This window comes from Rattus norvegicus, chromosome 14 (assembly GCF_021556685.1).
Source record: "Rattus norvegicus strain SHRSP/BbbUtx chromosome 14, alternate assembly SHRSP_T2T, whole genome shotgun sequence".
In the NCBI taxonomy this organism is placed as follows: Eukaryota; Metazoa; Chordata; class Mammalia; order Rodentia; family Muridae; genus Rattus; species Rattus norvegicus.
In genome coordinates this window covers 74,235,379-74,259,432 of record NC_141547.1, presented here as the reverse complement: position 1 = coordinate 74,259,432, position 24,054 = coordinate 74,235,379, and the positions used below count along the sequence as shown (strand labels likewise).

Below are 24,054 nucleotides of genomic sequence, written 5' to 3'. Positions count from 1 at the left end.
AGCCCTCATATGATCAAGACAGCCCTGGCCTTGGAAATGTTGGCATATGCTCATTTTACTCTATGATGGGAAAAAGAATAAATAAATCCTAAATGATTAATTTAGGCTTCCCTCTGTGCCTCCCGTTAACAGCTCAAAGCCCCCACCACACAGCAGATTCAGTGATGAACTGCTGTGGTAGAACCTTCAAGAGGGCGGCTAACCCTTCTCCAAGTACAACCAGCTGTGAAAACAAATTTAATTCCACCAACACTGCAAAGGAGCAAAGCTTTTCCATAGGTTAGAGATATAATGTTCACCCCATTCGGAGGAATCCAAACCAAATACCAATATTTCTGGGGGTAGGCACATTAAGTGTAACAGACAGATTCTCTGCTCGTTTACTGAAGGTGGAGGAAGAGACATTTGTCATGGTTTTACTAGAAAATGAGACTGTATCAAAGGGAGGAAAGGTGGAAGGTCACCAGTTCTATTGGTGCGATTATTATCTTTACATAGCTGGAGTGGCAAAAGAAATGATCCCAAGCAGAGCAAAACAAAACAGACCTCACCGAAGCACTTCAAGATGAGCCCTAAGAAGCCATCATCCCAGACCCACTGGCTTCATCTCAATTTATCACCACAGGCCTGTTGACAGGAGCTGATTGGGTTCTACTAGTATCTAACCTGCAGCAGGCTTCATCGTGGACCACTACATGATAGACTTTTGGGGGATGCTTACTCTTTTGGAAGCCTGCCATATTAACAGTATTCCTGCTACATAAGAATATCCACTCCAGCAACTGTGCTATCTGCCTCCGCTAAAGATCTGCAATGTCATCACTGCCGCTTTCAAATGTAGCTATAAAGGTTTTACACCTTGGCTTTGTACTGTAGACATCAGTGATGCATCAGTTGTCTGTGCTAATAGATGTGAGATGAGAGTTGTAAATGGGTCATCTGCTTGTGTCTGTAACTATATTGAAAGCTCAAAAGTATGTGCACAAGAAAGTCGGCATCTATGCATTTGTTCTTTAAAACACCTTTGTCTCTCGGGAGAGATATACATCCAGTTCCCCATATGAACAACAATGCCAACCAACCAGAGCTTCCAGGGACTAAGCCACTACCCAAAGACTATACATGGACTGACCCTGGGCTCCAACTGCATAGGTAACAATGAATAGCCTAGTAAGGGCACCAGTGGAAGGGGAAGCCCTTGGTCCTGCCAAGGCTGAACCCCAGTGAATGGAATTCTTGGGGGGAGGGTGGTAATGGGGGGAGGATGGGAAGGGGAACAATCATAGAGGAGGGGGGTTAGGGGTTAGGAGGATGTTAGCATGGAAACTGGGAAAGGGAATAACATTTGAAATGTAAATAAGAAATACCCAATTTAATAAAGATTGAAGAAAAAACCTTTGTGTCCATTTTATGATGGGGAGCAAGTGAACCCCAAGAAATTCTTCATTGTTTCAAGCTAGGATTTCACAGTGATGCTTTCATGTCTCCATAGAGATGATTGCTCCCTGGATAGAAGTCAGGGCTGACCTCTCAGATGAAGCAATGTCTAAAGTTTTGCCCTCCTCCCCGCCCCCCGCCATGCTCAGCATTTTATTGATCTACATTCACTTCTCCGGTAGCATGGTGTATATATGCACCTTCTCTGGCTTTGGCAGTGAGCAGATACCTCAGCTGGTCTTCCTAGCTCTTGTTTCACATTCTCTCAGGAACACAACAGTTTCTCTTTTATTTAGATAATAAAACAAGGTTCCTTTCTGTGCTTTTCTCAGAGTTGGATCCTAAACCTGCCTGGTTAAACAGGTCTTCAATTTTTATAACATTTTCCCCTATGGGAAACTAGTTGTCATTGTGTACACGAATGAATTTTTTTAAATAAATTTAAAAGATACAACAAACAGTAACATCTAGAAGTGAATTGAATCTTGAAGCAAAATGTATACTAACATGTACTGAGTATTTTTAATACAACTGGTGTCAAGGTCACCTTTCACATATACTATCACATTTCTTAAAAAGGTCATACAGAGAACAGGGGAGAATGATGCTTAAAGAAGGGAATAGCAAGGTACAAGCTATATAAATGGGAGAATGGGAAAATCTAACATCAACTAGAGAGAGTGGAGAGGGGTCACCACACAGTGACAGGGAGGGACAAGAGAAAACCGCACTAAAGATTTTTGAAACATCAATAATGAATTGTATTACTTGTATTTACCCAAACTTATGCATAAATGTATGTGTGTATGTAGGTGCATATATATGTATATATATGTATATATGTATATGCACCTACATACACACATACATATGAACACACCCATGTATACTTTAAATGAAGTACTACCATATGAAGTGACAATGCTTCCCTCAGGAGCCATAGATAATCTAACAAAAACTCCAGAACAAGGCATGTGAAGTCATTTTTTGGATCATTGACCAAGAGTCCAAGGGACTCCCAGATCAATACAGGTTAATGCTGTTCCCCCCTGGTTACCTCTGGAGACTAAAGATAACTCTCTATTGCCAATAATGCCGTGCACTTTGAATACAGGATTTGGAGGATTCAAGCTGAAACTTACCTAAAATCCTCCTCTCCGATGACTAGACTTCATAGCAGCAGAAATTACTGTGCCAACTGTCAGTGATGGAAAGCAACCGGGAGTCCCACCTAACTGTGATGCTTTTGAACCACAACAATGACCACTATGGCAAGATACCCTGAAAGATGCAAAAGTGACACCCACGTGTTAGCAGTAACCAACAGTCGTCCAACTGCTCTGAAGGCCTTCTACAGGGAAAAACTCATCTTTGGTACTGCAAACCTCGCCATGTACTCAGAGCTGGTGAGGATATGGATCTTAAAAGGACCCACTACTACCACTTTACTAATTTAGCACAATCACAAAGTGAATAATAAACACGTGTTTTAATACTCATAAATAAGTATAGCTCTCACTTCTCACTCAAAAAGCTTCTCTGTAGTAGATGGACATTGTTGCAGAGACCCACAAGTGATCAAAAAGCAGAAAAAAACATATAGTAGGATGATCAGAAATAACACATCTTTTGAACATACTAGGACTCATCTCATAGAACATCAAAGAAAAGGTGGCAGAAAGATTACACATCTCCGATGTCTATAAACTCTGCTGTGAGCTTATGTTCTCTAGAAATGTAAGCGTAGCTACGGTCATGATATCTCAGCAGTATGGCTGCCCAAACATGGCATGAACAATGACAATAGAAATAGTCAAGCTACCATAGAAAGGAAAAAATCTCATAGTGTCCCACCCCAGAAAGAACTATAGGCAATGTAGAGAGTCAGAAATTTTGCATTAACTAGGGGTAAGTCTTTTATTTAGATTTCTCATCCCTAGTGTCAGCTCTGAAATCATATTCACACAAGCAACACTAAATGGATTTAATAGATTTTGTGAATGCGTGTGTGTGTCTGTGTGTGTCTGTGTGTGTGTGTGTGTCTGTCTGTCTGTCTGTCTGTCTGTCTCTCTCTCTCTCTCTCTCTCTCTCTCTGTGTGTGTGTGTGTGTGTGTGTGTGTGTGTGTGTGTGTGTAAATTAAAGAAAAAGAGACCACGTGTTTGAGAAGGAACAAAGCAAAGTTCAAAGTTTTGGGGGAATAAAGGGGAAATAGTGTTATTATATTTTAACTCTAAAAGAATAATATATTTTTAAAGTAAGAAAAAGTAAGAAAAAACAATCTTACTCTGTTCTTATGTCAGGAGGAAAGGTTTAAGTCTAAAAAAAAGGTGGGGGGACAGTTTGACATGAATAGAGCTACAATAAAATGCCCTGGACTTAGTAAGAGTTTGGTAGATTCAGGAAATAACAAGACAGTGTAAGCTTTCCCATTCGGTGTCCCTACTCCCTAAGTCATAGACAGAACTTTCCTGCTATGTCTTCACATGGTAGAATGGATAACTGAGCCCACTAGTGCTAACGCATATGCTTATCTTTCATATGAGCTCTGTCTTTGTGATCTTCCAGGGGGTTCACATTGGGGCTCTTACAGAACTCTTATTCTCTAGCAATCTTCCTACTCCACCCCTGTAAGTATCTGGAATTACTGATACAAGGCTCCATGTCTCTCTGGCACATTAATGGTCAGCATTGAGGTTTCAACTCTACATATGTTTCTGCTGCCACTGTCCTCCACTCCTCCTGTGTCTCTGAGTCTACGTTTCAGCTCGTTGTAAATAGAGCAATCACCCGAATACCCCCATTTATGCATTATCTCTTTTAAAACTCTATCCTCTAATAGCTTTATCTGTGCAACAATGGATTAAGTCTTTAATATGTGAACTATGGGAAACAAAAGAAAAAAGCCAAGCAGTAACCTAACTGCACAAAAATAAGGGTACAACTGTCTTTTGGAATTATGCGTAAGATTCAGAGCTAAGCCATACAGCAGAGAGTGATGGGCCAATCTCAGCAAACCACGAAGCCATGCTGATATGCTTGTTGGTTGGAAGACATTCCTGAGACTGAGGCAGGCTCCCTGACTCTTTTCTTCACATGTGCTTGTTTCATAGACTGCATCACCTTGAGCAAATCAAAGTACAGAGCACTAGTGCCAACCAAACTTCATGCAGACCGGTTTTGCTTCTTATTTTACTATGGGTATGTCCCACTCGTAGGACATCAGAGATGTGTTTCTACTTTAACAGATTACCATCACAAAGAATCCAAATTTACCACAGATCTGTTCTTTATTCATAAATCTTGTACCAATACATCTTTGCCATACACATGCTCCTCTGCTTAGATGTCTGACTTGTCCCCTGAATGCCCTTTATAAAGATTCGATATCCAACTCCTGTTCTTTGGACAACTGTGTCTCAGCTTGTGTCTGCTGGACCCTGTTTTAACCCATCATCCACATAGCCAAAATGTATTCATTTCTTTAAATATTTGATTTCACCAAGGCTTTCTGAATGTGAGTACATTGTGTAAGGACCCTCTCATGCTACTTGCTAGCAATTTTCATGACACCTACTCATAAAAAATTTCCTATTGTATTACTGTCAATACTTCCCTTTTCTTTTTCTTTCAAGTTTTAACTTTCTCATTGCTGCCCGACCTTTGATGGATGTTTTTATTTTCTTTTTCCCTGCATCTTGCAATATTCTCTTGAGTATCTAACTTGATCATTTTTATACCAGGGGCATAAGACTTGAATCAACACACAAAAATGAACCAAAAAGTAGGAGGACAACCAAAAACTTTATTTTTTTTTTGAGAAAGTAGATTAATAATGACATCATAGCCTTCCTGGGGCATTATTGGATTTCCAAATTGTCCCTTAGAGTATATTCAAATAAAAACACTGCTGATTGGTTTACAAATGGATAAGTTCACAACAGCACTTAGGACCTAAATAACTTTCAGGAGACTAAAATCAGTTTCTAAACAGTTCCCCGAAGACCCTCAATTTAAATCTGCCACCTGGTTCAGAGATGAACCATGTAGCTGAGTACACATGTCCAGGCATAGCTTAGATGAGATCAAATGTTTCCTGCTGGAGTTGGGGACTTGGAGGGCTCTCAGTGACCCCTAGAGCCGGTGTGAGAGTGGACCAACAGCCAGATGGCTTTATGTTTCCACATTCCTTAAGCTTGTTTTCTTATTGAGACAGATACCCAAGCACATCCCAAATCCTCAAAGAAGTTAGGATTTCAGGACAATCCTCTTTACTTTTGCACAATAGGAGATATGAAAATTTAGTCAGAGAGAGAGAGAGAGAGAGAGAGAGAGAGAGAGAGAGAGAGAGAGAGACTATTTAAAGTATCTATCCGTCTGGGTGGTTTTCAAGCTACCAACAATATCGGGGGGAGGGGGAGGACTTGGTTTAGTGTGTTTCCTCTTTTTCAGCATTCGGTAGTTCCACCTCAGGACACAAGAGCCACACATACCTATTGCTGAGGATGGAGACAGGTCAGAGGTCATGGACCTGTGGCCACACAAACAGATCATCCTGTTTCCTGACAAACCCTTTCTACCGCAGCTGCCTTCTCAAAAGAAACTCATGAGCTCCTTGTTCTCTCTTTCATTTGATCCAACACCATGTAAACAAGCAATTTGAATGGGAAAGAAAACATCTCGGCAAAAGATTTCAGTGCAGTCCAAGTTATCTTCCTTATGTAAGCCATTGGCATACTCAATATGGAGGATAAGGCATGGTATGACTACATTTGGGTAAATGAGTGAGAAACAACTACTAAATTAACATCAACAATGAGGTGAACTTGGAGATTTATTCTTTTCTACATGTGACCCCTTCTATCCACATAGCACCCTCAGCTTTTTTTAGGAATTTAAAAGTAGACAAAAATGAGTTATTTAATAAAGGGTTTAAACCCATGCTTTTCTGATTCAACCATTTAATAATTCAATGAATATTTATTTGTAATCAGCTATGAAAATAATGGTTAAATACTGAAAATTAACGATCTTATTTGACTTATTTTATGTGGTTTTTTAATTATGAATCTAAGAAAAATGGGATTGAAGGATTATCTAGTATTTCTAGTCTTAGAAATGATGGACTCTTGAAGTTTTCTCTCATGACTCAACTGGATAAGAACTATACATACTTAATGTTTAAGGAAAGATTATGAAGATGAGAAGCCACTTAAAAACTACAGTGGATCCCAAATTGAGAAAAAGTTGCTTGAAACAAACAGACAAAACATTAAACCAAACCTTAATGAGCTGTCAAGATGGTTCTGTGCTTGAAGTCGCTGAAACAAAGCTTGACAACCAGATCAAAAGTGGTTCAAGGAAAATGCTGACTCCCAGAAATTGTCAACTGATCTCCACATGTATACAGTGCAACAGGTATACACACACATGCACAGACACCCACAGTAGTAGTAGTAGTAGTAGTAGTAGTAGTAGTAGTAGTAGTAGTAGTAGTAGTAGAATGTAAACAAGTGAAAATACTGAAATAACAAACAACTCTGGTACTATTAGGCACATACTTGGCCTCTACCCACCACAACTACTGCCAAAGTTGAAGACAAAAACCAAGGATCAAAGGAAGACATAATTGAATTAATTAGTATTCACTAAGATAAATGGAACAATTGGAGCCTATGACACTGATGACAAATTTGGCCAAATCACAATTATATGGCTTGCTTTCTGAATGCTACGCATCAAAATTTTCCAGGTGAAAATACAGCTGAGAAGTAAATAATCTTGTTGTCAGGGTTGCTCTGTGTGAATTTGTCTCTCAACTCTCCAAAATACTAGATATTGACCAAAAGAAGCTCATTCATCTATCTCTCCAGGCTTCAGAGAATGGCAATAATTATAGTTACTTTACTTGGTGGTAGGATGACTGGATGGGCAAATCCATCTAATGTATATAAACAAGAGTGGTCTTTATATAAATAAATACTGGGATAAATAAAACAAAATTAGAAAATGAAAGTAAACACTTAAGAAATTATTTTTTGTCCTACATGCCCTGGTTTGGATTTTAAATATAATACCTAGACCAATAGCCTTGGCTGATCGCCTATCCCATCACTCTATTGGAAGCGCTGGAACCTTTAGGAGATAAACGCTGGGGAAAGAACATTCTGGGGACCAGGCTCCTCTCCATTGCCTTCTGGTTTCAGGCTCTTAGAAGCTAAGCAGCTTTGTTGAGATGTGTGCTCCTCACCTTGAAATTCTGCCTCTCAAGCAGCTCATGATAAAGCAACTCCTGACCCCATAAGGAAGCATTTGTAACCAAGTGTCAGAATAAGTCTTGTGTTCCCTTAAAATTGTTTATATCAGCCATCCTATGCAGCAAGCTTACCAATTCATACCATTGCATTAATATAATAATCCCATCAATCACCAGAAAACAAATAAAACAGAAAGATGTTTTGGTGTTTACTCATAAATCCCAACTCTGGAAACACAGAGATAGATAGATTCAGTGGGGCCTGTGGGTCAGCAAGCCTAGCTTACTTGACAGGTTTTGGTCAATAAGAGACCATATACCAAATACAAAGGGTGCCATGGCTCATGAGGAATGACCCATGCTTATCCTCTGACTCCAGGCATACTAGCATAGTACTAAGGAAATTAATTAATACCTTCATAATTGTATATAGACAACATCTAATGTCATAATTATAACATTATGGTGCTTATATCTGTCTCCCATAAATGATCTAAAACTTAATTTGCCTTATAATACCAGGCAAATAATCAGAATTTGACCAAAATACTCAGAAAAACATAAATTATCTAGCTCTAGAGAAAACAGTCATAATTTTCAAGTCACAATGAAGTTATAATACAAGGGTATACTGAACTATTGATGGGAAAGAATTGAACCAAGAATTAGTGGGAAAAATTGAGTTAATAAACAGCTTCTCTTATAACTTAGCTACAGTTATATTGTGTCTCTGATCAGGCCTTAGATTACTTAGATATTTTAAACAGCAGCTGGTCTCCTCCATCCCTCAAATGGAAATCATTACCAGTTTGCCTTGGTATTACCAAACAAGTGTAAGTAACTATTATTACCATAAATAATTTGAAATGTTCTCTTTTCCTGAATCAGTCATTATAACCAATTACCTCATTATATAAATTCCCATGAATTATAACTATGAAAAATGTGTATAAGAATGGCTTTAAATAAGCCAATATGTCATCCCATACATTCAGAAAATAATCAGAAGTTATGAGGCCATATGGTGAAAGGTCCCAGGTACCCAATCTCTTTTCCCCAGTTGCTCTTTGCCTTCCATTCCTACCTCACGTTTTGGAGTATTTATTTACCTTAACATTTAGATGAGGCCCTGCCGCCCTTGAAGAGAATGTGGAGACATTCAGTTCTGAAGAAGGGCTCAAGAGAAAACCCTATTTCATGCCCATTGGCATTTGGAAGCCTATCCAACTATCTGTTGGGAAGTTTCTCACACAGTATAAACAGAGTGTTAGAGGGTGGCCGTGCGTTTCACTTCCCTGCTGACTTGGGTGTGTGGTTGAGGTTCTCAGCACCTTCCAGCTCGCCATCTGCAAAACAGATCATCAGAATGTAACAGACCATTTATTCTGATGACCTTGTTTTACTGATGTAGAAATGGGGGTCCTGAAAGTAAAATCATGTTCCCAAGGTCACAGAAATGAGTTAGAATTCCCAACCGGAGACCTCACACTCAGCCACATCTTTGCCTCTCTAAGTCAAGCATGAGCTTGTGACAGGAAAGAATCTGGAAACTGTGGGAACGGTGCATGTCTCAGGTACTCTGCAAGGCTTCAGCCAAACGCTGAACTCTGTTTGCTGGAGTGTAAGTAGACAGACCACGGCTTCAGTGAGACCTTAACTAAATCCTCAAGTTTTAGTCTATAGTCTTGCTTCTTTTTTTCTGCCCCCATTTCCTCCCTCAGGAGGCAAAGATAATACTACCTTCTTAAAGCAAAACATGGCAAATGCCAAAGAAGAGAAGACAGGGCTGAGCGCAAAGTGGTGGGAGGGGCCCCAAAATCATTTTTCCTTCATTTAAGTCCCCTGAGTCTGTATCGCCAATATTTCAAAAGTTGTTACCTATTGAATATTTTTCAGTCAAATTGTCGAAAAATGGCATTAATGACGCTTTGCCAAAAAGAATGAACAGGAAAAATATTAAAAAGTAATCTCATGACTGATTAAGACTTCTAGTTCAAGGGTAGGCAGACTGTTCCCCCACCCCCGCAAATCAAGTCACAAGAACACAATCTCATCCATCCACTTTCTAAACCCCAAAGGAAAGCATTACAGAGAAATGTTAATGCTTTTTAAAGGCGTAAGGACATAAGAACAGTGAGTAGGGCAACAATAAGAAACTGAAAAGCAGATGCCCAACCTATGATAACTAACTTAGCAGACTCACACAAATGGCTACTAATACAGGCAGTGAGGACAGCTGAGAAGCAGCTTAATTGACTCCACAGAATCCCCCAAAGGCTAGGCAACTGGCCATGGCCTGTGTAACTCTCGGTATTGGTGACAGAGAAGAAACATTCTACTCACTCATAGGAAAAAAGATACGGGAGTGTTGGCCTGGAAAAGGAAAAGGAGAATGTCGGCATAAGTTCTAGGTGCATGACTAGGCATAAGTATGAGTGTTGCAGGGAAGCATGAGAGACAAGCATAAGTCCACACCCTCCCTGTGGAGACATTAGACTTGAATGCCTTTGTCCCATGTGCTGTGGTAGCCAGGTATATGCAACAGATTAGAAAGAATCATCTAAAAATCAGAAGGTAAAAGCTCAAGTCAAAGAAGAAACCATAAAGGTACGATTTGGGGGTTTATTGAAGAGAGACTCAGGGATAGTCCTACAGAGTAAACTTCATAATTTACTGTTGAATACACACTATTATTCTTCTAAAGGAAGATGTCAATAAAATGACTCCTGTTGACATACCGCTCTACCCATAGATTAGTACAATGTCTTGTAGAAAGTGATTACTAACACAGAGACCCACAACTGTACACTGTACAGAGAGTGACAGGCCTTGGGGCACTTGGTCCTAAATAGGTGCCTTTATCAGAGTCATTCACTCAAGGCTCTGAGATCTATGTGGAAGAGGAGGCAGAAAGATTGAATGAGACAGAGGCAGTAGACGACACCTAAGGAACAGCATCCTTCAGACATAAGACATATATATTATGCAAGGGCAGGCTCCTTGTCCAGTAGTAGCAGACCCCAAATTTTTATGTAATTTTTTGTTTTGGATTGTTTGGCCTTGTTTGTTTACTTGTTTTCATCTTCATATTTTACTCTTGTTTGAGAGAGAGAAAGGTCATGAATGTGGGGTGGGTAAACAGGTAGGGAGGATCTGAAATGAGTTGGGACAGAGGAAAGAATGTGATCAAAATATACATAAAAATAAGAGCTAAAGAAAATGAAGGAAAACCGACAGGGTGCACCTTAGTCACCTCCTCAAATGTCAGTGTGCAGATGTAGAAATCTGTAACCACACAAGTGTCCCTGACAGAAGGTACATGGAGAAAGAAGGCAAAACAAGAGGAGAGAATGAAAGGATAAGAGGAAGGGAAGAAGAAACAAACAAGAGACTGAGACTTGACCACGTTGTCATTAATAATGGGATTCCTGTAGGATGTGCGGAACAGCAAGGCTACTTCTTAGAGAGAAAGAACACGGGAAACACTGCTGAGCTGCGGCGAGGGGCACAGTAAAGGGTCATTCAAAGGACTTGGACATACATCTTTAACAATTGTCTAATTGTCGTTATTTAGGGGATTTTTTTTGTCATTGGTGAAAAATTTGGACTTGATTTAATCATAAATGTACTGAGAATAAGTCAGCAAAACAAGAGAAACCATTGACTTTGTAGGTAAGATCTTCCAGGAAACTGAACCTAACAGTAGCATTTGCATAATAATTGTAGACTATCCACCTAAACAAAATGCTGACCATGTATAGGAAGATGACTGAGCTATACAAAAAGAGAGAGGCCCCATCTATATGTGGAAGGCAAAGCAAGAAATCTGAAACAGAAGCATGCAGAGAGCAAATGAGCCATGTGGAAACATGGCGGCAAACACTAAAGAAATAGTGAAGGTATTATTATTATTATCATCATCATCATCATCATCATCATCATCATCATCATCATCATCATTTATTTTCACTCTAAAACTAATGTGGAGCAAGTCTTTAGATTGTCACACACCTGGTACAACCACTACTTCCTTGGTAATTAAGGGAATCTTGCTTTTTTATAGAAGTAAAACTTAAAAAATAAACAAAAACAAAGGAACAAACAAAAAAAACCTAATGTGTTGTGGCTAGGACTTTTGCTCAGCTGATCGTCTTGTCTGGTGTGCACAAACGGATCCCCAGCATCTCAGGAAGCAGGGATGGTGTCCCATGCTTGTAATCTCATCCAGAGGTGAATACACGGCATGACATGATGAGTTGGAAGCCATACTGAGCTACATGAGACCCTGTCTCAAAGATCAAGCAAGATTTTTGTATATATAAGCTGTCGTACTACCTGCCAAGTTTTAATCTCACTTTTCTCCTTTAACAATAGACAAGCGGCATCATTGCACTTCATACATCATTTCTTAATTCCTCCTAATATAGATCGCATTTAAGTCACCAATATTGAAGTTAATAAATGATTTAGAGCAACTTTTAGAATTCCCTTGTCCTAGGTATATGTTTGCTCCCACACATTTAAACTAGTTTACTGGAATTACTCTTGAAAAGCAAGTTATCCAGTTCACCACTAGAGGGAAATGTTGGTCTTCCTACTGTCATAGACAAGCTGGAAAATAACTGTTGAACAGGCTAAAGTCTATTGTCATTTCGGGCGAACTGGTCATACCTTGATATTGGTTACATAATATGAGTTTTACCCCTTGTCACAGATATTCCTTAAGTTTTAGCAGAGTGGTAGAGAAACCTGCTGTGGTTTCTTTCTGTTCCTAGTACCTGAGCAGACCACCTCCCTAGATGTTAGATGACTAAATAAAGCTCTTTTTTATTTAGCTAAAATCCAAGTTGGGCAGTGAGGAAGATACCCGTATCTTAGCCATAGAGATTAGGATCATACCACAAAAGCTGCCACTGTCCACTGGGTCTCTCTAAATAATGTGGCTTGATTTAGTCAAATGCCTAATTCTGACTGATTGTCTCCTACATTTTATAACATAGACTTTCAGTCCATAAAACACAGTCCTTTGTGACTACCTGGGCAGGCTCCGTAGCCCACCGTACTGCATCGTTGTGTGAGCTGATGTGCTGTCTCAGAGAACACCTGGACTTTGTATCATTTATGGCTCTAGGTCCAGCCAAGGCCTCATCTTTCCCAATATGGAACTGTGAGCTGCTTTAGCTCATCAGTTCTCAAACACTGGGACAGGGTGAGGTGGGGCTCCTACTCAGAGATAATAACCATGTTCAAAGGAAAGGGAAAGTTTCCACCACAATACTGAATATCTATTCCTAGGAGGAAATCAGGGTCCATGAAGATCCAGCAGATTTTCATTCTTCCAATTGGAAGGTCCAGATTTAAATGCTCCATGGATTCCATGCCCTGCCTCTCTAATCCATCTTCTTCATAATTTATTTTACTATTGGGGTGGCTTTTTGTAATTCCATGAAGTTTAACATCCTAAGTTGCAGTTAAGACAGACTAAATGCAATCAGAACTCAAAGAAAGGCCATCTTTTTTCAGAAAGTAGGTCTTTACAGTCACACATTTTTTGTCTAACTTATACTGGTAGTCACTGATATTTATTCATTGTCACTGGAGTTTTGTTCTTTGAGATGTTCTGCAAACACAGTCATGGAGTGTTTAAACTTTGAGGGTTGTCTTGTTTCTCTCAGCCTGTGTTGACATTCACCCAAGTTGTTGGATGTGTCTTCCGCTTGTTCTTTTTTATTGCTGAAAAATATTCCATTGTATGGATGTACCACAGTTTGTTTATCCAATCACCCTCTGAAAGATATTTGACCTGTATTGTTTTAGACAATTATAAATAGAGCTTCTATAAAACATTCCAGTGTAGCTCTCTCCCTCTGTCTGTCCTTCCCTCCCTCTTTTGTCCCCTCCTTCTCTCTCTCTCTCTCTCTCTCTCTCTCTCTCTCTTTCTCTCTCTCTCTCTTTCTCTCTCTCTCTCTCTCTCTCTCTCTCTCTCTCTCTCTCTCTCTCTCTCTCTCTCTCTCTCTCTCTCTCTCTCTCTCTCTCTCCCTCTCCAGAACATTGCAAGACTCTAGAATAAATACTGAAGAATAGGCTTCCCGGGTCATTTATGAACTGTGTGTTTAACTTTATATCAAATTTGCTATCATATTTTCCACAGTAGCTATATCTTTCTCCATGTCTATGAGCAATACATACAATTTTCAACTGTTCTATATACTTAACACAGTTAACTCTCATCCTTTTATAGTGTTAACTCAACTTTCTCTAGTGCATAAAGTATTGAGAATCTGCATTTTTCTCATATAGAGATTTGTTTTTTGTTTTCTTAATTTGTTTACAATTATATACAGGTGGAGAATGTATCATGATCATATTCTTCATTACACTTTCTTATCATCTCCAATTATTGCTGGCTTCTGTCATTTTACCAAGCATTTATAGTCCTACCCCATGACTTTTTGTATGTCTTGTGCAAACAACCATAACGGCTGTATGTTTACAATTGTGACAGCCATGCTGTATCCACAAAACAGTGGTTCTGTGTACCCCTTCTCTCCTTCTTCTAACTCTTAGAACCTTCCCACACCTTCTTCTGTGAAGTCCCATGGGTCTTGGAGGAGGCAGCATACATATGTCTAAAGCATAAAACTCAAAATTGCTTTTCTTTTCACTTTATCAGTTGTGAGCCCTTTTATAAACCACCTCTTCTGCAAAAGGAAGCTTCCCTAAGCAGGCTGACAGTAGCATCAATCTACGGGTAGAGATATAAATGCTTAATATGGAATTGAATTACATGTGTACTTAATAAATCTTCAGTTTCTCCTTATGGTTAGTGATCTCCCTCGCTATAGTCTTATGATCAGGTTTACAGTACCAAGCATGTATTCTTTTCGATGGAGAAGGCCTGAGTTACGACTGAGAAGTGATCGTTACAAATGTTTGCAAAACTCTAGAGTGAATATTCATAGTGTGAGAAAGCACTATGCAGCCTACGTGGGAGAAAAGGAGAGTTTTCGAAAGTTGTGAGTCCTATGTGCTCCAGTTCTGGCCTGTCAGTGGTGGTAAATCTCGGAGTGCAATAGTTACGTGAAGGTTTGAACTTAAGCAACCACTTTCTGATATAAAGCTTCCATTTATGTGTTCCTTTACCTTCTTGTTCTCTTGGTGAAAAGGACTGCAACACTGTTAGAGATGTCTGTTTCATCTCTTGGCACTGGAGTTACAGATTCCTGTGGAAATCCAAACTCCATCCTCTAGAAGCACAACGGTTTCTCTTAATTGTGAACTATCTCTCTAACCCATGGGCTGAATGTTGATAGTGGTTTCTAAGTAATTTCATCCAAATTATAGAATTTATGGGCTTAGAGTGTATACAATTGGTTTAATATTTTGAACTTGGAAAGAATCCCTTGTTTTTTCCGAATATCAAACTTTATCTTATCTCATTTTGTTTTTTGTTTTTTTCTCCTTCCTCGGCCTAGAAAGTGGAATAAAATTTAATTGAACTTAGATGATACAAAAACGAGTGTTTCCACTTGCTTTTTTCTATAATATCATTTAGAACTTCACTGATTTTGCTTTGTTTCTATTAGTCATTCTTCAAATTTATCTATATGTTTTGCCTCTGTGATTTCTTAGGTGAAAACATTATTTATTCAGAAAACTTTTCCAATATAAATGGTGTTAATTATTCACTATAAACTGCTTTGACTTTTTCTCAAATTACTTTTACTTACTCTCCCTTTGTTCCCTTTATTCTGAATAATATAATTCCTTAGGATTTCCCTTGTCCAAGGAAATAAAATTATCATCTGATAGAGACATCTACATTGCTAGGTCCATTAAGAATTATTTAGTTGAGCCAAGATATAGAATCAACTGGAGTAGTGATGTACCAAGAAATCACGTTATTCATATTCATAGTTAAAGGAGAAAACTGTTCTGTACCAACCAAGATTTGAAATTATACTACAAAGGCATAGTAACATTAAAAGCATGGTAATACAAAGAGACATTAATTAATAGAACATAATTGAGGACACACATATAAGCTTACTCCCCTACAGCCAGCTTATATTTGAAAAAGAGGCCTACAATACACATTGGAGGACAGTGTCTTCAACAAATAGCTCTGCTTAAAGTGGACTGGTACAAGTAGAAGGATGAAAAGAGATCCTTATTTCTCTCCCTATACAAAATTCAACTCCAAATGCTTTACTAATCTCAGCCTAATCCCCAATAAACTGAATCTGATAGAGGATAAATTGAACAATACATTTGAGTTTATAGCCACAAAAAAAGATTTTCTGAACATTATGCCAATAGTAAAGGCATTAAGATGAACAAGTAATACATGGGACCTCATGAAACCAAAAATGTTTCTTTCCAGGAAAGGGCAACATCAGGCAAGAGAAGAGGCAGCCTACAGAATGAGCAAACATCTTTACCAACTATATCTGACATTAATCTGAATTAGTAGCGATAATATATAAAAAATACTAAGTATCAAGAAAACAATCACCCATTAAAATACAGAGGCATGAAAGTATAGAGAGTTCTAAAATATATCGAACACTATGGCAGAGAAACAACTTTATAAACATACAGCATCTATAGCTATCACAGAAATCCAAAAGTAAAAGTACTTTGAGATTTTGTCTTAGCTCAATCTGAATGGCTAAGGTCCATAACACAAAAGATGAAAAATGTTGGCTTGGATGTGGAGAAAGGGGGACACTTAGTCACTGCTAGTGTGAATACAAATTGATGTAGCCACTATAGAAATCAGTGTGAAAGTTCTTCAAAAGACTGTTAATAAATCTACCTTCTGATTAGTTGTACCACTACTGGGCATATATCCAAAGAATGCCATATCTTATTTTAGAGATGCTTACTCATCCATGTTCACTGTTTTTCTATTCATAATAGCTAGAAAATGGAAACCACTTAGATTCCCATCAACTGATTAATGGATAACAAAAATGTGATACATTTACACAGTTGAGAATTACTCACCTCTTACAAGCAAAATTGTGAATTTCTCTTGTAAATGAATGGAGCTGGAAGCAATAATGTTGAATGATGTCATCTCATTTGTGGATGTTAGCTTTGAAGTTCAGATACTTATACTCTGTTTGGAATAGCCATGGAGGCTAAGCAATTAATAATGGACCATAGTGGTAGAGGATCTGAAAGAGAGGAGATAGAAGGCGATGAAGATGGTTAATTGAGAATCAGAGTGCAGGAAAGGTTAAATAGGGTGGGAGGAAGTATGAGAGACAAGAATAGAGTAAGAAACATTAAATACTTTCACAGGTTTCTCAAAAAAGTCACATGAAAAATTATTACTACAGTAGACATCAAGGTTAGTAACAAGATCACATATAACTTGAAACTGATTAAGGAAATCTGTAGCTTACAGGGAGATGTTGAATATGCAGAGAACCTTTGAAAATAAAAGCAGGGTCTAGATGAAGGAGGTTAGATTATAGGAAGTATTGTGCTTACAAAGTTTTTATACAGTTCTTGTGGGTCCACACTTGATATAATAAAAATTAGTACCTATGAGGGCCCTGTAGCCAGCACTCCTGCCTGTCACAGGTTGCAAGAGGGGTGTGTGTGTGTGTGTGTGTGTGTGTGTGTGTGTGTGTGTGTGTGTGTTGGGACAGCAACTTTCCCTCGCACCCACACCACCAAATATTAGACAAGTGGCAAGGCCACCTCCCACAACACTGGTGTTTCTTATTATGTTCTTGTATCCCCATTGTATAATGGCGCCACCTATATTTTACCATAGATATACTCTATTGGCTTCATTAAGACAATAATACCTAGAAAGGTTCTAATACAATATTCTTATATGATATAACAGTGTACATAAGTCACCACAAAAATTTTACCAGAGAACTTGTACAGCTTCAGATAAACACATTCAGGAAAGTAGCTGGATAGAAAAATAACTCAAAAAGAAAATAGTAACGCTCCTTTATACAAATGGTAAACAGGCGTGAAAGTAACTAGGAAATCAAAACCCTTCACAAAAGCCATAATATAAATTATCTTAGTGTAACTCTCACTAAGCAAAGAAAGACCTATATGACAAGAACTTTAAGTTTCTGAAGAATAAAATTGAGGAAAATACCAGAAGATAGAAAGATCTCCCCTTTTCATGGATCAAGAGGATTACCATAGTAAAAAACAGCCATCTTACCAAAAGCAATCTAGAAATTTAATTTAATTCCCATCAAAATTCTAACACAATACTTTACAGGCATTGAGAGAGAAATTCACAGCTTCATATAAAAAAAACTGTACAATAAAAGAACTACTAGAGGTATCACCGTCCCTGACTTTAAGCTTATTACAGAGCAGTGGTACTGGCATAAAAACACACAGGTCTATCAATGGTATAGAATCGAAGAACTAGAAATAAACCCACACATCTACATCTTTATGGGTGCTTGATTTTTGACCAAGAAGTCAAAGTTATACATGGGAAAGAAAAAAAAATCTTCAACAGATAGTGCTGGTTAAGCATATTTGCATGTAGAAGAATGCAAATAGACCTATATTTATCACTCTAGGCAAAACTGAAGCCCAAGTGGATTAAAGACCCCAATGTAAAACAGGACATATTAACTTTTAGAAGAGAAAATTGAGAACTACCTTGAACACGTTGGCACAGTAGACAAAATCCTGGACAAGATACCAGTAGCTCAAGCATTAAGATCATCAATTAACAAATGGGACATCATGAATTTGAAAAACTTTTGCAAATCTAAGGACACCATCAATAGGAAAAAATAGCAGCCTACAGAGCAGAAAAAGATCTCCACCGATCCTACATCTGACAGAGCATTTATATCCAAAACGTATAAAAATCTCAAGAAATTAGGCACAAACAAATCAAATAATTAAATTAAAATGACTTATAGAGCTAAACAGAGAATTCTCAACATAAAACTAGAAATTCTCAACATAAAAATTCTCAAGGGGTTGGGGATTTAGCTCAGTGGTAGAGTACTTGCCTAGCAAGCGCAAGGCCCTGGGTTCGGTCCCCAGCTCCGAAAAAAAAAATGTTTTCTCAACATAAAACATGGCCTAGAAGCACTTATGGAAATGTCCAAAGTCCTTAGTCATCAGGAAAATGCAAATCTAAGTGACTCCCAGATTCTACCTACACCAATCAGAACAGCTGAAAAGAAAAAAAAATCAAATCAAATCAAAACAAACAAACAAACAAACAAAAACTCTTCCTCTTTTCTCAGAGCATCTTTCTCCAAAGACCTCTTCAGCTTTCTCCTCTTTGTTTTGTTTTTCTTAAAACTATCATTTTAACAGTTTTTTTTTTCCTGGACCTCTTTCAAAGAATTAATAATCTCTTTCACTTCAGAAATTCTAAGATACACAGTTATCTTTCCCACATCTACGTTCTTCTTGCTATTTCTTCACACCTCAAAATGTATTTTCTTTTCCTCTTCCTTTTCCTGTGGTTTTCATGACTTCCTATATCATACTTAGCACTGTCACTAGTCTTTGCCCAATTTTTAACATGCCTAAAATCTTCCCTGTTTTCCTCTGCCATTGCCGAGATAATTCCTGATCATACTCTATAATTGGGTCCATAACCATGAAAAGTCCTGCATATATGCATTTAATAATTCAATTAATCAAGCTCACAACTAACACTGTAACAACATTGTTGTTTTGCCTTGGCTTTTAACTCTCTTCCAAGTAAATTCACATATAAAGACACAATTACCTCTGGTTTACCACCAATTATCACCATTATGGAACTCTCTTGGTTATACAGAAAGGTTTTTCTCATCTGCTCAGATAACCTTGACTGAACCTTCCTCATCAATGAAAATGTCTTATTTGTCTGTCTCTTGTTAGCTCCAATTTCTATTCCTCTCATCCTGCTAAAGTGGGAGCCAAGTCCATGAGCCAACCTCCTTCAATATTCACCACACAATATTCTAAAGCACTTCAAAGGGTTACTTGACCAGTCAATGCCTCCTAGAGGCATCTGAAAACACACCAGTTAATTTCAGCATAAATTGCCAATGAGAAAGCAGGATTTTATTTATTTATTATTTATTAGGTCATTTTGCCTGACGACAAAAACAAAGACAAAAATAAAAAAAAAAAACAAACAGATTTGTGGTCATTGTCAGAGTGCTGATAAATATTCATTATATGTAGGCATTGCAGTGTATAATTGGGTTAAAAGCAATTTTTTATTATTATTTTTATTTTTTTACAGTTCAGTCATTGCCCCACTCCTGATCTACTCTCCCACAATTCCTCATCCCATTTCTTCTCCCCTTCCCCATTTCCAAGAGATTGCTCCCCTCCTACCAGGCCACCCACTCCCTGGGGCCTCAAGTCGTCTTCTCCCTCAGAGACCAGACCAGGCAGTCCTCTGCTGTATATGTGTCTGGGCACTTCATATCAGCTAGTGTATGCTGCCTGGTTGGTGGCTCATGATCTGAGACATCTCAAGGATACAGGTTAGTAGAGATCGCTGGTCTTCCTATGGGGTGTAGATGTTGATTTTATGCAGATGAAGGCTGGCACAAGTTAAGGCAAGGCCTGTGATTGGGCAGTGAAAAAGTAAGACAGGCATAGAGTTTTTGAAGGGAGGAGAGAGAAAGGAAAAGAAAAAAAGAGAGGCAAGATGGAGGAGGACAAAGAGGGTCATGCTCTGTGTGGCTTTAATTAGCCACAGGTAGCTATGAATATCATATAAGGGATGGATTATTATAAGACAATTTGTCTTGTTTAGGTGGGTAAATTATATCATATCAATTGGCTCTGAGTTTACTGTGCGGGTGTTTTGTGGAGTGCAAATTTACTGATATAAATTACCGAGATAAATCTGATTGTTAAATTAGAAGCTTATTGAGTTTTGATTTTATTGGGTTACTGGGAGTTTAGACTATAACCACAGGGGGAAGTTGATGGAAATGTGAGCGGAGTTCATAGGCAGAGAGCCAGGAGGGTGGCCGCTGCTGGGACCAGAGAATAGGTAGAAGTAGCGTGGTGTGGTGCCCTTAGTTAGAGGTAGGGTGGTGTGGTGCCCTCGAAGCGGCCACCACTGAGATGAATATACCCCACTAATACTATTTGGCTCAAGGATGCTGACTAGCAGGTTTATTATATTTACCACTACAACGGGGTCCCACTCCTCAGCTTCTTCCGGCTTTTCCCTAATTCAACCGCAGGGGTCCCTAACTTCAGTCCAATGGTTGGATCTGCTTCTCTCTCAGTCAGCTGCTTTTTGGGTCTTTCAGAAGACAGCTATGCTAGTCTGTAAGCACACCATAGCAAAGTAATAGTGTCAGGCCTTGAAGCTTCCCCATGAGATGGATCCCTAGTTGGGCCGACCACTGGGCTGCCTTTCCATCAGTGTATTCTCCATTTTTGTCCCTGAAGTTCTTTTGACGGGAAAAATTCTGGGTCAGAGGTTTTGACTGTGCGATGAAAGGATTTATTACCTGAAAGCTTTATCAAATCTCTGTGTTGAAAAGTTTTTAAATCTTCTCTCCCAACCTTCGGAAGTATATAGTACATAATTGCCATGCATGGTCACCTACTAGGCAAAAGTACATTGGGGTTTCTCTTTCCATCCAACTGTAGAATCGTCTTAATCCCAAAGTCCTACAAATAAAAATAAAATATATAATTGAATTATGATATACAACCTAGGAGGTAAGACTGTCAGATGTCAAACGTTTAAAATGCAAGTTTGGGTCAGCCCATGACTGAAGTGACACATAACTGCATTGTGTGGAGTTAAAAAATCCAGCAGCATATGATTTGAGAGAGAGAGAGAGAGAGAGAGAGAGAGAGAGAGAGAGAGAGAGAGAGAGAGAGAGAGAGAGAGAGACGAGGGTGAGGAGCAGGAGAGGGAGGGGAAGGGGAGAGAGAGAAGGGGGGTGGGGAGAGAAGGAGACACACATACACATATGCTTCCTTTCTGGATTTTTTTCCTACTTACCTAAAGGTCTAAGCAGCTACCAAAATATGCTAAAGAAAATGCTAAGCACAATCACGGTTTCTGTTCCCAACTTAATTAGCAATTGCACTTCTGAAACGTGTTCCATATTAGTTTCTGCCCAGACCTTTCGTGAGAGCATGTGTATGTGCACTGCATGGTCTGAAGTCTTGCTCTTCCAACAAGTTTTGATAACATATTGTTCTTTTTTTTTTCTTCTCATTGTGTCCTGGATTTCCTGTATGTTTTGGGTTAGGAGCTTTTTGCACTTTGCATTTTGTTTCATTGTTGTGTCAATGTTTTCTTCTGCCCCTGAGATTCTCTCTTCTATCTCTTGTAATATGTTGGTGATGCTTGCATCTATGACTCCTGATCTCTTTCCTAGGTTTTTGTACCTCCACTGTTGTCTCCCTTTGTGATTTCCTTATTGTTTCTATTTCCATTCTTGATTGTGGATAGTTTTGTTCAATTCCCTCACCTGTTTGGTTGTGCTTTCCTGTAATTCTTTAAGGGACTTTTGTGTTTCCTCTTTAAGGACTTCTACTTGTTTATCTGTATTGTCTTGTATTTCTTTTTTTTTTTTTTATTAACTTGAGTATTTCTTATATACATTTCAAGTGTTATTCCCTTTCCCGGTTTCCGGGCAAACATCCCCCTCCCCCGTCCCCTTCCTTATGGGTGTTCCCCTCCCAACCCTCCCCCCATTGCCGCCCTCCCCCCATAGTCTAGTTCACTGGGGGTTCAGTCTTAGCAGGACCCAGGGCTTCCCCTTCCACTGGTGCTCTTACTAGGATATTCATTGCTACCTATGGGGTCAGAGTCCAGGGTCAGTCCATGTATAGTCTTTAGGTAGTGGCTTAGTCCCTGGAAGCTCTGGTTGCTTGGCATTGTTGTACTTTTGGGGTCTCGAGCCCCTTCAAGCTCTTCCAGTTCTTTCTCTGATTCCTTCAACGGGGGACCTATTCTCAGTTCAGTGGTTTGCTGCTGGCATTCGCCTCTGTATTTGCTGTATTCTGGCTGTGTCTCTCAGGAGCGATCTACATCTGGCTCCTGTCGGTCTGCACTTCTTTGCTTCATCCATCTTGTCCAATTGGGTGGCTGTATATGTATGGGCCACCTGTGGGGCAGGCTCTGAATGGGTGTTCCTTCAGTCTCTGTTTTAATCTTTGCCTCTCCCTTCCCAGCCAAGGGTATTCTTTTTCCTCATTTAAAGAAGGAGTGAAGCATTCACATTTTGATCATCCGTCTTGAGTTTCGTTTGTTCTAGGGATCTAGGGTAATTCAAGCATTTAGGCTAATAGCCACTTATCAATGAGTGCATACCATGTATGTCTTTCTGTGATTGGGTTAGCTCACTCAGGATGATATTTTCCAGTTCCAACCATTTGCCTACGAATTTCATAAACTCGTTGTTTTTGATAGCTGAGTAATATTCCATTGTGTAGATGTACCACATTTTCTGTATCCATTCCTCTGTTGAAGGGCATCTGGGTTCTTTCCAGCTTCTGGCTATTATAAATAAGGCTGCGATGAACATAGTGGAGCACGTGTCTCTTTTATATGTTGAGGCATCTTTTGGGTATATGCCCAAGAGAGGTATGGCTGGATCCTCAGGCAGTTCAATGTCCAATTTTCTGAGGAACCTCCAGACTGATTTCCAGAATGGTTTTACCAGTCTGCAATCCCACCAACAATGGAGGAGTGTTCCTCTTTCTCCACATCCTCGCCAGCATCTGCTGTCACCTGAGTTTTTGATCTTAGCCATTCTCACTGGTGTGAGGTGAAATCTCAGGGTTGTTTTGATTTGCATTTCCCTAATGACTAAAGATGTTGAACATTTCTTTAGGTGTTTCTCAGCCATTTGGCATTCCTCAGCTGTGAATTCTTTGTTTAGCTCTGAACCCCATTTTTTAATAGGGTTATTTGTTTCCCTGCGGTCTAACTTCTTGAGTTCTTTGTATATTTTGGATATAAGGCCTCTATCTGTTGTAGGATTGGTAAAGATCTTTTCCCAATCTGTTGGTTGCCGTTTTGTCCTAACCACAGTGTCCTTTGCCTTACAGAAGCTTTGCAGTTTTATGAGATCCCATTTGTCGATTCTTGATCTTAGAGCATAAGCCATTGGTGTTTTGTTCAGGAAATTTTTTCCAGTGCCCATGTGTTCCAGATGCTTCCCTAGTTTTTCTTCTATTAGTTTGAGTGTGTCTGGTTTGATGTGGAGGTCCTTGATCCACTTGGACTTAAGCTTTGTACAGGGTGATAAGCATGGATCGATCTGCATTCTTCTACATGTTGCCCTCCAGTTGAAGCAGCACCATTTGCTGAAAATGCTATCTTTTTTCCATTGGATGGTTTTGGCTCCTTTGTCAA

At 39.0% G+C, this 24,054-nt stretch overlaps 1 long non-coding RNA gene across 1 annotated transcript in view; it reads left to right on the top strand.

Moving 5' to 3' along the window:
• Positions 1 to 2,551: 2,551 nt before the first annotated feature.
• The window catches only part of LOC148001393 (uncharacterized), a 47,841-nt gene continuing 26,338 nt past the window's right edge, over positions 2,552 to 24,054 (top strand). Inside the window, exon 1 of the long non-coding RNA XR_015637078.1 lies at positions 2,552 to 2,843. This is a non-coding gene — a long non-coding RNA (uncharacterized LOC148001393). The remainder of the gene's footprint in view (positions 2,844 to 24,054) is intronic.